The sequence below is a fragment of the Aulonocara stuartgranti genome (genome assembly GCF_965226115.1).
Source record: "Aulonocara stuartgranti genome assembly, chromosome: 17".
NCBI classification, from domain to species: Eukaryota; Metazoa; Chordata; class Actinopteri; order Cichliformes; family Cichlidae; genus Aulonocara; species Aulonocara stuartgranti.
The window spans coordinates 20,466,826-20,480,163 of NC_138953.1; the positions used below are offsets into that span (position 1 = coordinate 20,466,826).

Genomic DNA, 13,338 nt, shown 5'->3' on the forward strand with positions numbered 1-13,338 from the left:
TGATCTATAGGCGGCGTCTCACCTTACTGGACCAAACTGATTCTTACAAAGAAGAGGTGGAGAGACTGACAATTCTGGTGAAATTAGCAGAAGCTGCTTAGTATTGTGCTAATAAGAGGTGAAAAGGCTAAACATTTAGCAGAAAAGAGGTGAATCAGAAGAAGTTCTGCTGAAAAGAGGTAAAGAAGCAAAAAGATGAGTTGAAAAGAGGTGTAGAAGTGCTTGCTGAAGATGGCTGTATGTGTAATGACACACTGGAGAGTGTCAAGAAAGCAGAGCGCATGCAAGCAGGGAACATGTGTAGCAACTGTCACAGGTAGGATTCGAAACTCTGCCCCCGGGTCTCACGGCAGCTGCCCTACCCTCTGAGCCAAATGAGTTCTGGTCTCAAGCAAATATATGATGAGAGAGAAAATGTGCACTGTGGAGCAGAAGCTCAAATTAACAGAAAAGAGGTGAAGAGGAAGAACTTTGTTGTGAAATGAGGTAAAGAAACTGAAATTTGTGCTTAAAACAAGTGAAAAAGCTGAACTCTGAAATCCTGCTAAAACAGTAGTAGAGGCTGATATTTTTCAGCTACTCACTGAGCCAAACTGGTTCTCACGTAACTGAAAAAAGGTGGAAAAGCTTAAAATTCTAATGAAAACAGCAGAAGAGGCTAAGTGCACTGTGGAGCAGGAGCTCTAATTAGCAGAAAAGAGGTGAAGAGGAATAATTTCTGCTGAAAAGAGGTAAAGAAGCAAAAAGCCGAGTTGAAAAGAAGTGTAGAAGCAGAAGTGCTTGCTGAAGATGGCTGTATGTGTAATGACACACTGGAGAGTGTCAAGAAAGCAGAGCGCATGCAAGCAGTGAACATGTGTAGCAGCTGTCACAGGTAGGATTCGAACCTCTGCCACCGGGTCTCACGACAGATGCCCTACCCTCTGAGCCAAATGAGTTCTGGTCACAAGCAAAGATATGATGAGAGGGAAAATGTGCACTGTGGAGCAGCAGCTCAAATTAGCAGAAAAGAGGTGAAGAGGAAGAACTTTGTTGTGAAATGAGGTAAAGAAACTGAAATTTGTGCTTAAAACAAGTGAAAAAGCTGAACTCTGAAATCCTGCTAAAACAGCAGAAGAGGCTGATATTTTTCAGCTACTCATTGAGCCAAACTGGTTCTCACGTAACTGAAAAAAGGTGGAAAAGCTTAAAATTCTAATGAAAACAGCAGAAGAGGCTGAGTGCACTGTGGAACAGAAGCTCAAATTAGCAGAAAAGAGGTGAAAACAGCAGAAGAGGGTGAGATTTGTGCTGATAAGAGGTGAAACTGCGGAACCAATCAGAGGTACTGCTTCTGTCTGCTTCATCAGGCTGTGTACTTGTATGTATTTCTGCCATAGACTGTTAACCAGAATCTGAGGTCCATATTAGAAAAGCTGCTAAAATCATTAAACTTTGCAGAATTGTAATAAATTATCAATATGAATTACCGGTCTGTGATAGTGTATAAATTTGTAGTTAAAAAAAAAACATGTGGGCCAAGGTGGAATCGAACCCACGACCTCTGGTCTGAAGAGCGGTGTCATTACCAATCGCGCCACCTCTAAGGGGGCGGGCGCTTTGAAAAAAAGGGTGATGAGGAGTCAGAATTAGATCGCGGTGAGACGCGAAAAACGCCGTTTTTTGGAGTTACAAAACGTCGTGTAACTCAAAAACTAGGTGGGATAGAAGCATAATTCTTGCACTGGGTGAATCAGCGGACTTTGGTGTACTTTGACTGCGATTTACATAGCTCTTTGTATCTCCGTCGCGGAGATATGACGAGAGAAGAAACGGCTTCATTTTCGGAATTTGAAAAATGAGAGGAGGACAGATTTCCACCCCTCAAACAAGTCTAACTCATCTCAGAACGGTAATAGGTGAGAAAATAATTCTTGAATTGTGAGTGTCAGGAGTGTCTGAAGATATACAGGGACAAGCCTCATGTCTTAACTTTGCTTCGTTAAGGAGATATGACGATTTGAAAATGCCTTCAGTTTCAGTATTTCAGCTCTGAGTTTCACAACCTCCCCATAGACTTTGAATGGGGAGTTTTTAGACCATGTGTCACTTCGAGGCAAATTGTGAAAAAAACGTAACTCTCACAATAATTATAGTGACACTGTCTTAAAGCCAGCAAAAATACCTACGTTTTGATGTATAATTTGTGGAAGTTGAGTGGAAATTGAGCGAGTAGCAAGGAGTTGTTCAGACATGAAGAGAAAATTCAGAACGGACGAGTGTGCAGTGGGAGTTAATTGCATAGCAACCATAGCAACACATGTATTTTCTGAAAAATCACAAAGTTGTAACTGAAAACTTAAAGAGTCATTACATGAAAACGGTAACAGATATGAAAAAGCTGAATCACACAGGAATAGCCCAATCATCTGAGAACGTTTTAAAGTTTGAATGGAGTTTCTAGGTGAAAGTATGAGGAAGTAGTTAAGTTTCAAAGACAAGCAAGTTTTAGCAGAATTGTAGAAGTTTCCCATTCATTTCAATGGGACAAATTAAAGGAAAAAAGTGTAATATTTTAAAAAGTATAATAGTAATAAGTACCAAAAGATATAGCAGTCGAAAGCAGAAATAGCAGAACAGTTTAGAGTTTGAATGGTAAAAATCGGCTGAAAACTGAGGGAGTAGTTAAGCGGCAAAGAAACGGAGCAACTAGAATAATAAAGGATAAAGAATAAAGAGAAACAGGATCTCAATAGTGTGGATGCCTACGGCATCCACCCAACTAGAAAAATTTGCATTTCCTGCGAAAATGCTGTGTGGATGCCTTACGCTGAAGATGTATGGTGAAAAAAGCTGAAAAAGTTGAGAAAAAAAACAAAAACAAAACATTGCCCTGAGCAGGATTCGAACCTGGCCCTCCTGGTCTAAAGGTAGCTATTTAGCTCACTGAGCCAACCTCTTTCTCACAAAGAAGAGGTGGAGAGATTGACAATTGTGCTGAAATGAGCAGAAGCTGCTGAGAATTGTGCTGATAAGAGGTGGAAAATATGAAATTTTTACAGAAGAGGTGAATAAGCAGAATTTCTGCTGAAAAGAGTTGAATGAGCAGAATTTCTGCTGAAAAGAGTTGAATGAGCAGAATTTCTGCTGAAAAGAGGTTTTTTCTGAAAACAGCAGAAAAAACTGAATATTTTGCTGAAAAGAGTTCAATCAGCAGAATTTCTGCTGAAAAGAGTTGAATGAGCAGAATTCTGCTGAAAAGAGGTTTTTGCTGAAAACAGCTGAAAAAGCTGGTATTTTTGCTAAAAAGTGGTGAAAAAACTTACAATTCTTCTGAAAAGAGGTGAAAAAGCTGAAATTTGTGTTGAAAAGAGTTTAAAAAGTTTTACTGTTTTTTGCTGAAAAAGAGCTGAAAAAGTTTGGATTTGTGCTGAAAAGGGGTTAAAAAAACTGAAAATTTTGCTGAAAAGGGGTGAAAAAAATGAAATTTGTGTTGAAAAGAGTTTAACTGTTAAGTGAAAGAAATGTTGCCATAAGCTGGATTTGAACCCAGGCTTCCCAGTCTGAGAACGGATGCTTATCTCACTGAGGTAAAACACAGCTCAGCCCATCATGCAAAATCAGTGACCACATAGATAATGTGTTCCATTCATTTCAATGGTCAAAAGTCATAACACACATCAGCAGAAATAGCAGAACTTTTTAAAGTTTAAACATAGCATTTCTGCTAAAACTTAGTATTTATACTAAATAATATTTTTTTCCTGCCAAATCATAGCATTTGTGCTGGAACACAGAAAGTTCCACCAAATCATACAATTTGTACTAAAACATTATTTATGATTTAGCAGAAACATTGGGACTTGGTAGAAATACTATGATTTACATGAAATACTTTGACTTAGCAGAAGTACTACAATCTAGGAAAAAAGTACTAAAGCATAGCAGAAATTCTATCATTGAGCAGAATTACTAGGATTTAGAAGAAATACTAAGATTTGGCACAAACACTGATGTGGCTCAAGAACCTTTATTGTGCAGTTATACTATGATTTGGAAGAAATACTATACTTTGGCACAAATACTATGATTTGGAAGAAATACTATGTTTTAGCACAAATACTATGATTTGGCTCAAATACTATAACTATCCTCGGTCAGAAGGAGAGGCTGACATCCAGGGATTAGATTACCACAGGTGGAGTTTATTGCGGTCAGATGGATGGTACAGGGAGGTATGGCATACAGTAGGAGGATGTGGAGAGGTGATATGGTGTGGTTTCTATGATTAAGAACAGGGTATGCATTACAACATGCATACAGATTAAAGATTAAGAAAACTGGTAACAAATTCCTCCACTACAAATCAGTCTGATGCCACTTTTTACAGGGTTCCCGTTTACTAAGGCACTACCCAAAAGGCGCCACAAGAGGGCACTCCAACACAAGAGATGACCTATTTACACTGATGCACTTAGTAAACAGCCCCTACTTAGCCACTACATAATACAGTGATATTACAGTATACAAATTCACACAAATACTATGATTTGGCAGAAATACTATGACTGAGTAGTAATACTATAACATAACAGATTTCCTAAAAAAAACTATTAAATTGCAGTAATTCTATGACTTGGCAGAGATACTACGTTTTAGCACAAATACTATAACAACGCAGAAATACTATGACTTAGTAGTAATACTATAACATAACAGTTCAATGTTCTTGCACAAATACCACAATATGTTTTAGCAAAAATACTGTGATTGAGCAGAAGTACTAAGATGTAGTATATGTACTTTGATTTAGCAGAAATACTATGGTTGAGGAGTAATACTTTAACATAGGAGAAATATTGATACACACAAACATACACAGAGGGTAAAGTGAACAGGGGCTGTTGAGAGTCTGGGCTTGGTATATCTAGGTCAGTTAAATTAGCTGCACCTGCTGTAGTCAGCCCTTACACACACAGACACAGAGAGAGGTGTGAGTTTTCTTCAGTGTATTTCTGACATTCAGGATTCCCCTCGAACAAATAGCCATAATTTCCTAATTTCCTAATTTCCTGCAAAAATGCTGTGTGGATGCCTTAACGCTGAAGTTGTCTGCTGGAAAAAAGGTTGCCCTGAGCAGGATTCGAACCTGGCCCCTCTGGTTTCAAGGCAGCTACACATCTCACTGAGCCAAACTCATTCTAACAAAGAAGAGGTGGAGAGACTGATAATTGTGTTGAAATGAGCAGAAGCAGCTGAGAAGTGTGCTAATAAGAGGTGAAAAGGCTGAAAACTTTGCAGAAAAGAGGTGAATCAGCAGAATTTCTGCTGAAAAGAGTTCAATCAGGAGAATTTCTGCTGAAAAGAGTTGAATCAGCAGAATTTCTACTGAAAAGAGTTCAATTAGCAGAATTCTCCTGAAAAGAGGTTTTTGCTGAAAATAGCAGAAAAAACTGAAAAACTTGTCTGAAAAGAGTTCAATCAGAAGAATTTTTGCTGAAAAGAGTTCAATGAGCAAAATTCTGCTGAAAAGAGGTTTTTACTAAAAACAGCTGAAAAGCTGGTATTTGTGCTGAAAAGTGGTGAAAAAACTGAAAATGTTGCTGAAAAAGGTCTGAAAAAGCTTAAAATTCTGTTGAAAAGAGTTAAAAAAGTTTAACTGTTAACTGAAAGAAATGTTGCCATAAGCGGGATTTGAACCCAGGCCTCCCAGTCCGAGAATGGACGCTCATCTCACTGAGCTAAAACACAGGTCAAGCCGGCAAGGAAAATCAGTGAGGCCACTGATAATATGCAGAAAAGAGCAAAAAATATTGAAAAGATAAATCAATATCTCAAAAAGTATAGAAGTTATGAGCACCAAAAGATATAGCCACAAAGAGCAGAAAGAGCAGAATTTTTTAAGATTTGAACGGTGAAAATAGCACAAAAACTGAGGGAGTAGTTGAGCGCCAAAAAACGTACGGAAGCAACTAGAATAAAGTAGAATAAAGAATAAAGAGAAACAGGATCTCAATAGTGTGGATGCCTATTAAGGCATCCACACAATAAAGAGAAACAGGAACTCAATAGTGTGGATGCTCAATAGTGTGGATGCTTAAGCATCCACACAATAAAGAATAAAGAGAAACAGGAACTCAATAGTGTGGATGCCTAAGGCATCCACACAAATATTACCATTCTGTAGAATATTCTTATATTTCACTTTTACTTGTTCCCATGTTCTAGTGGGTCCTGTCGTCGCTCTAATGTGAAAGGGGATATAATATAACATAATATAATATAATGTAATATAATATTGGATAATATAGTGTAATATAATAAATCTACCCTACCGCCTACTGGTGTTGGCCAGAGGGGCCGATGGCGCGATATGGCAGCCTGGCTTCTGTCAGTCTGCCCCAGGGCAGCTGTGGCTACAACTGTAGCTGCTTCCACCAGTGTGTGAATGTGAGAGTGAATGAATAGTGGCATTGTCATGCGCTTTGGGTGCCTTGAAAAGCGCTATATCAATCCACTCCATTATTATTATTATTATTATTAAATTACTTACGAGTTTAATTTGTCAGCAACTTTCTGCCAGCCCTCTCTCCTTGCTTTTGCAGCCTTTGCAGTGTTCCCTTGCGTTCTGATTAAACTCTGAAACTCCTGAAATCGCTCACTCAGGAGTTCTTGCTCTGCTGCCGAAAAATACCGAGCGCGCCCCTTCGACATTTTCGCCGACCAATCAGAGGGTTGCCGATCAATGTTTCCACTATCAATGCGTAGCCCCTTTTACGACACCCAGTGATCTCACATTACTTCATCCAGCTGTACTAATCGTCAACAGCAGGTGTGTTCGGAGAACCGGATTAGCGAGCTCACGGTTAGCGCGATGATTTGGTCTTGGATGTGTCATTTGATCTTGGATGTAGTAAGCGACGTACGAAGAACGGGCCCCTGCTCTGTTCCTGTGCTACTGAGTGTAACTACCGCCCCTCCCCCCTCTGCCCAGCGCAAAGCACAAGGCTCGCATGCTGAGTGAAGCGGATAAAAAGTGCGAGAGAGGGTGAGAGAAAAAAAAAAAACATGGCTCGTGATAAGGATTCGGCTCGCGTCGTTCACTTCAAAGAGTCGGCTCTAAGAGCCATTACGTTCGCGACCGACCCATCACTAAAGCTCAGTGCAACATGGCAAATTGAACCTCCCCCACCCTCATTCAGATCTGGCCTTTGGAACTATTTTCATGTGATGTATGACCCTGAAGGTAAGCGCGTCATGGACAAAAGTAAAACAGTATGTCGGATGTGCCACGCAATGCTCAGTTACATGGGTGGGAACTAGTGCTTTAGCGCAGTTAGCTCGTTAACGTGTTGACGCTGTCCAGCCCCAGGCACGGATAGCTCGTTAACGGAGATTTGCCGTGTTGTGGCGTTAATGTCATTTCAGATTAACGCTGACAGCACTAGTGGGAACACAATGAATATGACTACACATTTACGTCGACATCATCCTAGTGCAAAGACAAGTGGAAGCAGACAAAAACAACAAGCACGCATGCTACAAACTTTACCCGAGTCATCTAGACAGCCGTTAGCACATGATTCTCCTTATGGGGACCTGATATGTTTAATATGCTGCTGAGAATATAGCCCAGAAGAAGCGTATAGTATAGCTTTTATTTTGGAAAGAGCCATTTCTCTGTAATAAACTCTCTTTTCCAAAGATGAGTGATTTCTCGATCAGATAGATAAATTTTTTTTATTACTTTGTTGTTTCAGCAATATTAAATTTAAAAACTGTACTTTTAAGTTAAAATATCTATTCATAATTTTAATAAATGACAAATTAAAAAAGCATGAACATTTTTTTGTATCGAAAAAAAATCGAATCGTGACACCAAAGTATCGAACCGAACCGTGAATTTTGTGTATCGTTGCACCCCTAATTATTATGTACTATTTCAAACAATATTTTTACAATCATCGATCTGTGTGCTCCTAATAATGATGATCCGGCTTTTTTAAATACAGTTTTCTATCAGAGACTGAAAATGGAAAATGTGACATCATTTCCGGGGTAAAACTGCAAAGAATTGTAGGTACGAGTGGCAAGCGGTAGTAGCGCACGCAGGCTTTCACATGAAAACATTCACACAGCGATAAAAAGAAACACAAAAAATGGCAAGAAGCTGTTGTATTATTAACTGCAATAGCCGGTTGCATGACAGCCACGGGAAGCCGACGGCTAAAGAGATCGTTTTTTATCGGATTACGTCGTGGAAGAGAAATTGTTCAAGCCGTGTTTCCGAAGTAACAAAGAGCTGACGGATGGCCTGGATTGCAGCAATTCGAAGACCAAATATAACGTTCCAGAACACTCCAGCTTACAGGTTAGTCTGATCCAAGCAGTTCCACAAAGGTACGTCTTCTGTTGTTGTTATTACGTAATTTATCATAACATAATTGTTGATGTAGGTTACAAATAAGTCTTATATTGATTTGAATTGAATTTGTTGCGCTATGCTGCTTTGTTCACTGTGGCTTTGCGGGCTAATATTTGTTGTGTTTTGTAGGAAAACCAGCCTACAAAATGCTGGAATGCGATCCAGACTGGGCACCTCTATCAACCTGGGTCATACCGAGTTTAAAGCTGCTACCACAGCGGGATTTGATCGGTTAAGAGAGAGAGCGATATCAAAACAGCCACGAAAAGTCCCGCATACAGTGGGGCAAAAAAGTATTTAGTCAGCCAGCGATTGTGCAAGTTCCCCCACCTAAAATGATGACAGAGGTCAGTAATTTGCACCAGAGGTACACTTCAACTGTGAGAGACAGAATGTGAAAAAAAAAATCCATGAATCCACATGGTAGGATTTGTAAAGAATTTATTCGTAAATCAGGGTGGAAAATAAGTATTTGGTCAATAACAAAAATACAACTCAATACTTTGTAACATAACCTTTGTTGGCAATAACAGAGGTCAAACGTTTACTATAGGTCTTTACCAGGTTTGCACACACAGTAGCTGGTATTTTGGCCCATTCCTCCATGCAGATCTTCTCGAGAGCAGTGATGTTTTGGGGCTGTCGCCGAGCAACACGGACTTTCAACTCCCGTCACAGATTTTCTATGGGGTTGAGGTCTGGAGACTGGCTAGGCCACTCCAGGACTTTCAAATGCTTCTTACGGAGCCACTCCTTTGTTGCCCGGGCGGTGTGTTTTGGATCATTGTCATGTTGGAAGACCCAGCCTCGTTTCATCTTCAAAGTTCTCACTGATGGAAGGAGGTTTTGGCTCAAAATCTCACGATACATGGCCCCATTCATTCTGTCCTTAACACGGATCAGTCGTCCTGTCCCCTTGGCAGAAAAACAGCCCCATAGCATGATGTTTCCACCCCCATGCTTCACTGTAGGTATGGTGTTCTTGGGATGCAACTCAGTATTCTTCTTCCTCCAAACACGACGAGTTGAGTTTATACCAAAAAGTTCTACTTTGGTTTCATCTGACCACATGACATTCTCCCAATCCTCTGCTGTATCATCCATGTGCTCTCTGGCAAACTTCAGACGGGCCTGGACATGCACTGGCTTCAGCAGCGGAACACGTCTGGCACTGCGGGATTTGATTCCCTGCCGTTGTAGTGTGTTACTGATGGTGACCTTTGTTACTTTGGTCCCAGCTCTTTGCAGGTCATTCACCAGGTCCCCCCGTGTGGTTCTGGGATCTTTGCTCACCGTTCTCATGATCATTTTGACCCCACGGGATGAGATCTTGCGTGGAGCCCCAGATCGAGGGAGATTATCAGTGGTCTTGTATGTCTTCCATTTTCTGATGATTGCTCCCACAGTTGATTTTTTCACACCAAGCTGCTTGCCTATTGTAGATTCACTCTTCCCAGTCTGGTGCAGGTCTACAATACTTTTCCTGGTGTCCTTCGAAAGCTCTTTGGTCTTGGCCATGGCGGCGTTTGGAGTCTGACTGTTTGAGGCTGTGGACAGGTGTCTTTTATACAGATGATGAGTTCAAACAGGTGCCATTCATACAGGTAACGGGTGGGGGACAGAAAAGCTTCTTACAGAAGACGTTACAGGTCTGTGAGAGCCAGAGATTTTCCTTGTTTGAGGTGACCAAATACTTATTTTCCACTCTAATTTACGAATAAATTCTTTACAAATCCTACCATGTGAATTCATGGATTTGTTTTCACATTCTGTCTCTCACAGTTGAAGTGTACCTCTGGTGCAAATTACTGACCTCTGTCATCATTTTAAGTGGGGGAACTTGCACAATCGCTGGCTGACTAAATACTTTTTTGCCCCACTGTATATGTGCCCAAGTGTTGTATTGAAGCAATCAAGTGATGAACAACTGTTTTCCAGTATGTTGTTTTGCAGTGTTGTTGTGTTTTTTTGTTTTTTTTTTGTTGTTGCATTGTTGATTTGTTTTTCACCAAAGCAGCTAATAAAGCACAATGAAATACAATTTTGCGTCTTTCCTGTGAGATTCTATAATAGAATGAAACAATAATGCCAGTTATAAATAAAGACAATAATTGAATGAATTATGAAACTCATTTTTTTCTATTAGATCCGAAAATGTTGTGTAATACTACAACCTGAAATGACAAATAGATTGTGTTGGCCTGTGAAGGAAATAAAGAAAAAAAAATCTAACAACAGCTGTGAAATGGAATAGTCCAAATCACCAAAGTAAACTGGGCGGGGCTTGTTGCAGGGATCTGAAGTTACTAAACATTTTGTGAGTGTATGCACTCACGCTTAGGACCATATAATAATAAATATGTGTGTGATGAAAGTTGGGCAGCACGCTAACATCCTTACTCCACTCTGTATGCTCGTATGGGTCTAACACTTTCACGCCTTTGATTTTTTTCCTCGTACCGTATTTTCACAACCATAAGGCGCACTTAAAAGTCTTAGATTTTCTTCAAAACGTACGGCGCGCCCTATAGCGCAGTGCGCCCTGTGTGTTGTAATGAGGCCGTAGTAGAAAACACCATGAGAACGCTAAAGGGTGAAGTGTATGCGTTGACTTTATCACACATACCTGTATAAAAGAACAGGTATGTGCATTATGCAGGACATCGTTGTTTTAACAACCCTGAAAATGGCAAAGAGACACGCTTACGAAGCACAGTTTAAACTGAAGGCCATCAGCTACGCGGAGGAACATGGAAATCGAGCAGCGGCGAGAGAATTTAAGATTAATGAATCGATGGTTCGCAAATGGAGGAAGCTAGAAAACAAGCTCCGGCAGGTCAAGAAAATGCAGCTGAGTTTCCGCGGACATAAGGCGAGGTGGCCCGAGTTGGACGAAAGACTCAAGCGGTGGATCATCGAGCAAAGCGGGAGAAGCGTTTCGACGGTCACCATTCGGCTAAAAGCAGTTTCACTAGCTGAAGAGATGAACATTGAACATTTCCAAGGAGGTCCGTCTTGGTGCTTTCGTTTTATGAAACGGTGCCATTTTTCCATCCGGACCAGGACTACGGTAGCGCAGCAACTTCCAGCGGATTATAAGGAAAAGCTGGCCATCTTCCACTCCTACTGCAGCAAACACATCGGCGACAAAAACATCCAGCCCAGCCACATCACAAACATTGACGAGGTCCCGCTCACTTTTGACATCCCGGTGAGTCACACTGTGGAGAAGAAGGGGACCAGCACGGTAGCTATACGCACAACGGGGTATGAAAAGTCTTCTTTTACTGTTGTGCTTGGCTGCCATGCTAATGGACAGAAACTGCCGCCTATGGTGATTTTTAAGCGAAAGACTTTGCCTAAAGAGAAGTTTCCAGCAGGAATCATCATTAAGGCAAATGAAAAGGGCTGGATGGATGAGGAAATGATGAAAGAGTGGCTGAGGGAGGTGTATGTAAGGAGACCAGGTGGTTTTTTTCCACGCATCACCATCGCTCTTAATCTGTGACTCTATGCGTGCCCATCTCACAGCCGATGTGAAAAAACTAGTGAAACAAATGAACTGTGAGCTTGCTGTCATTCCGGGAGGCCTGACAAAGGAACTCCAACTGCTGGACATCGGTGTGAACCGCCCGTTCAAAGTAAGGCTGCGAGCGGCCTGGGAGCGATGGATGACCGATGGAGACCACAGTTTCACCAAGAGTGGAAGGCAGCGCCGGGCGAGTCATGCCACAATTTGCCAATGGATTGTAGATGCTTGGGCTAACATGTCTGCTGGCACTGTTGTTCGAGCTTTCGCAAAAGCTGGCATCATTTCCAAGGAGCCGCACGGCACGGAAAGTGACTCTGACAGTGAAGAAAGTGAACTTGGCATGTTTGGTGGAGATTTAGCGCAGCTGTTCAATTCAGACACAGAGGATGAGGACTTCGATAGGTTTGATTGATGATAAAAATGTGAGTACCAAACTTTGTTTTGCTCCTGCTTTATTTTTTAAATATGCACACTTGTATGCTTGTGTGTTGTTGATGATGATGATTACTGGTAATAAAAATGTGACTAAGGTACCGAACTCGGGTTTGCTCCCGCTTTATTTTTAAATACGCATACGGTACTTGTCTGCGCCCTATGATCCAGTGCGCCTTATGTGTGTGTTAAATACAGTAATGGCGCACATAACTGAGACTGCGCCTTTTAGTACAGTGCGTCTTATGGTCGTGAAAATACGGTACTTTTTTTTTGTCTTTTCATCAAGTCTGTCTTTGTAAGGACCTGCCGTGTTCTCCGTCGTTTTGTACATAACTATTTTTGGGCCAAATAAAATGCAAGTAGAGGTTAAAACCGCAGAATTAATGATTATCGGTGCTGGAAATACTAGCGCTTGATGCAGTGTTTTGATTTTGTTGCTACTGGTACCTACAATGCAATGCGCGAAAGTCACGTGACCTTACTGCAAACTCGTATTAAACCCTTTGAGCGCTCCAGTAATTCAGCTAATATAGCACATTTACAGTCTGCCCGAATAATACATGAATATATGGAAGATTTTAGTGTTTGTGATGTCTGGAGACTCAGAAATGAAGCAAACAGGAATTATACTTTTCTTCTTTTTTTTTTAAAGTAAAGTGTGCGTGTTAGTCCCCATAGGGAAATAGTTCCTCTGCATTTAACCCATTCACCCAGTGAAGCAGTGGGCAGCCACCAATGCAGCGCCCGGGGAGCAGCGTGTAGGGACGGCACCTTGCTCAGGGGTACCTCAGGGTAGCCGTTCAGTGGAGTCGAACCCCTGACCTTCCGATCATGGGGCCACCACTCTACCTACTGAGCTATCCCTTCTGTATATCAATCTTTTTCAGGAATATATTTTTTTCATAGGAGTAATTCTATCATTGAAAAAACAACTTCTAGAATACACCCTATTACAATAAGTGAGCAT

At 41.0% G+C, this 13,338-nt stretch overlaps 1 protein-coding gene across 3 annotated transcripts in view; it reads left to right on the top strand.

Moving 5' to 3' along the window:
* The window catches only part of tymp (thymidine phosphorylase), a 49,305-nt gene that overhangs the window by 21,556 nt on the left and 14,411 nt on the right, over window positions 1-13,338 (top strand). Inside the window, exon 1 of one of the 3 annotated variants that reach the window (XM_082510444.1) lies at window positions 5,275-5,287. The exons of the other annotated variants lie outside the window; for them this stretch is intronic. The gene's annotated coding sequence lies outside the window, so the exon portion shown is untranslated. Of the gene's footprint in view, window positions 1-5,274; window positions 5,288-13,338 lie in introns of those variants that run through there. 3 annotated transcript variants of the gene reach the window in all.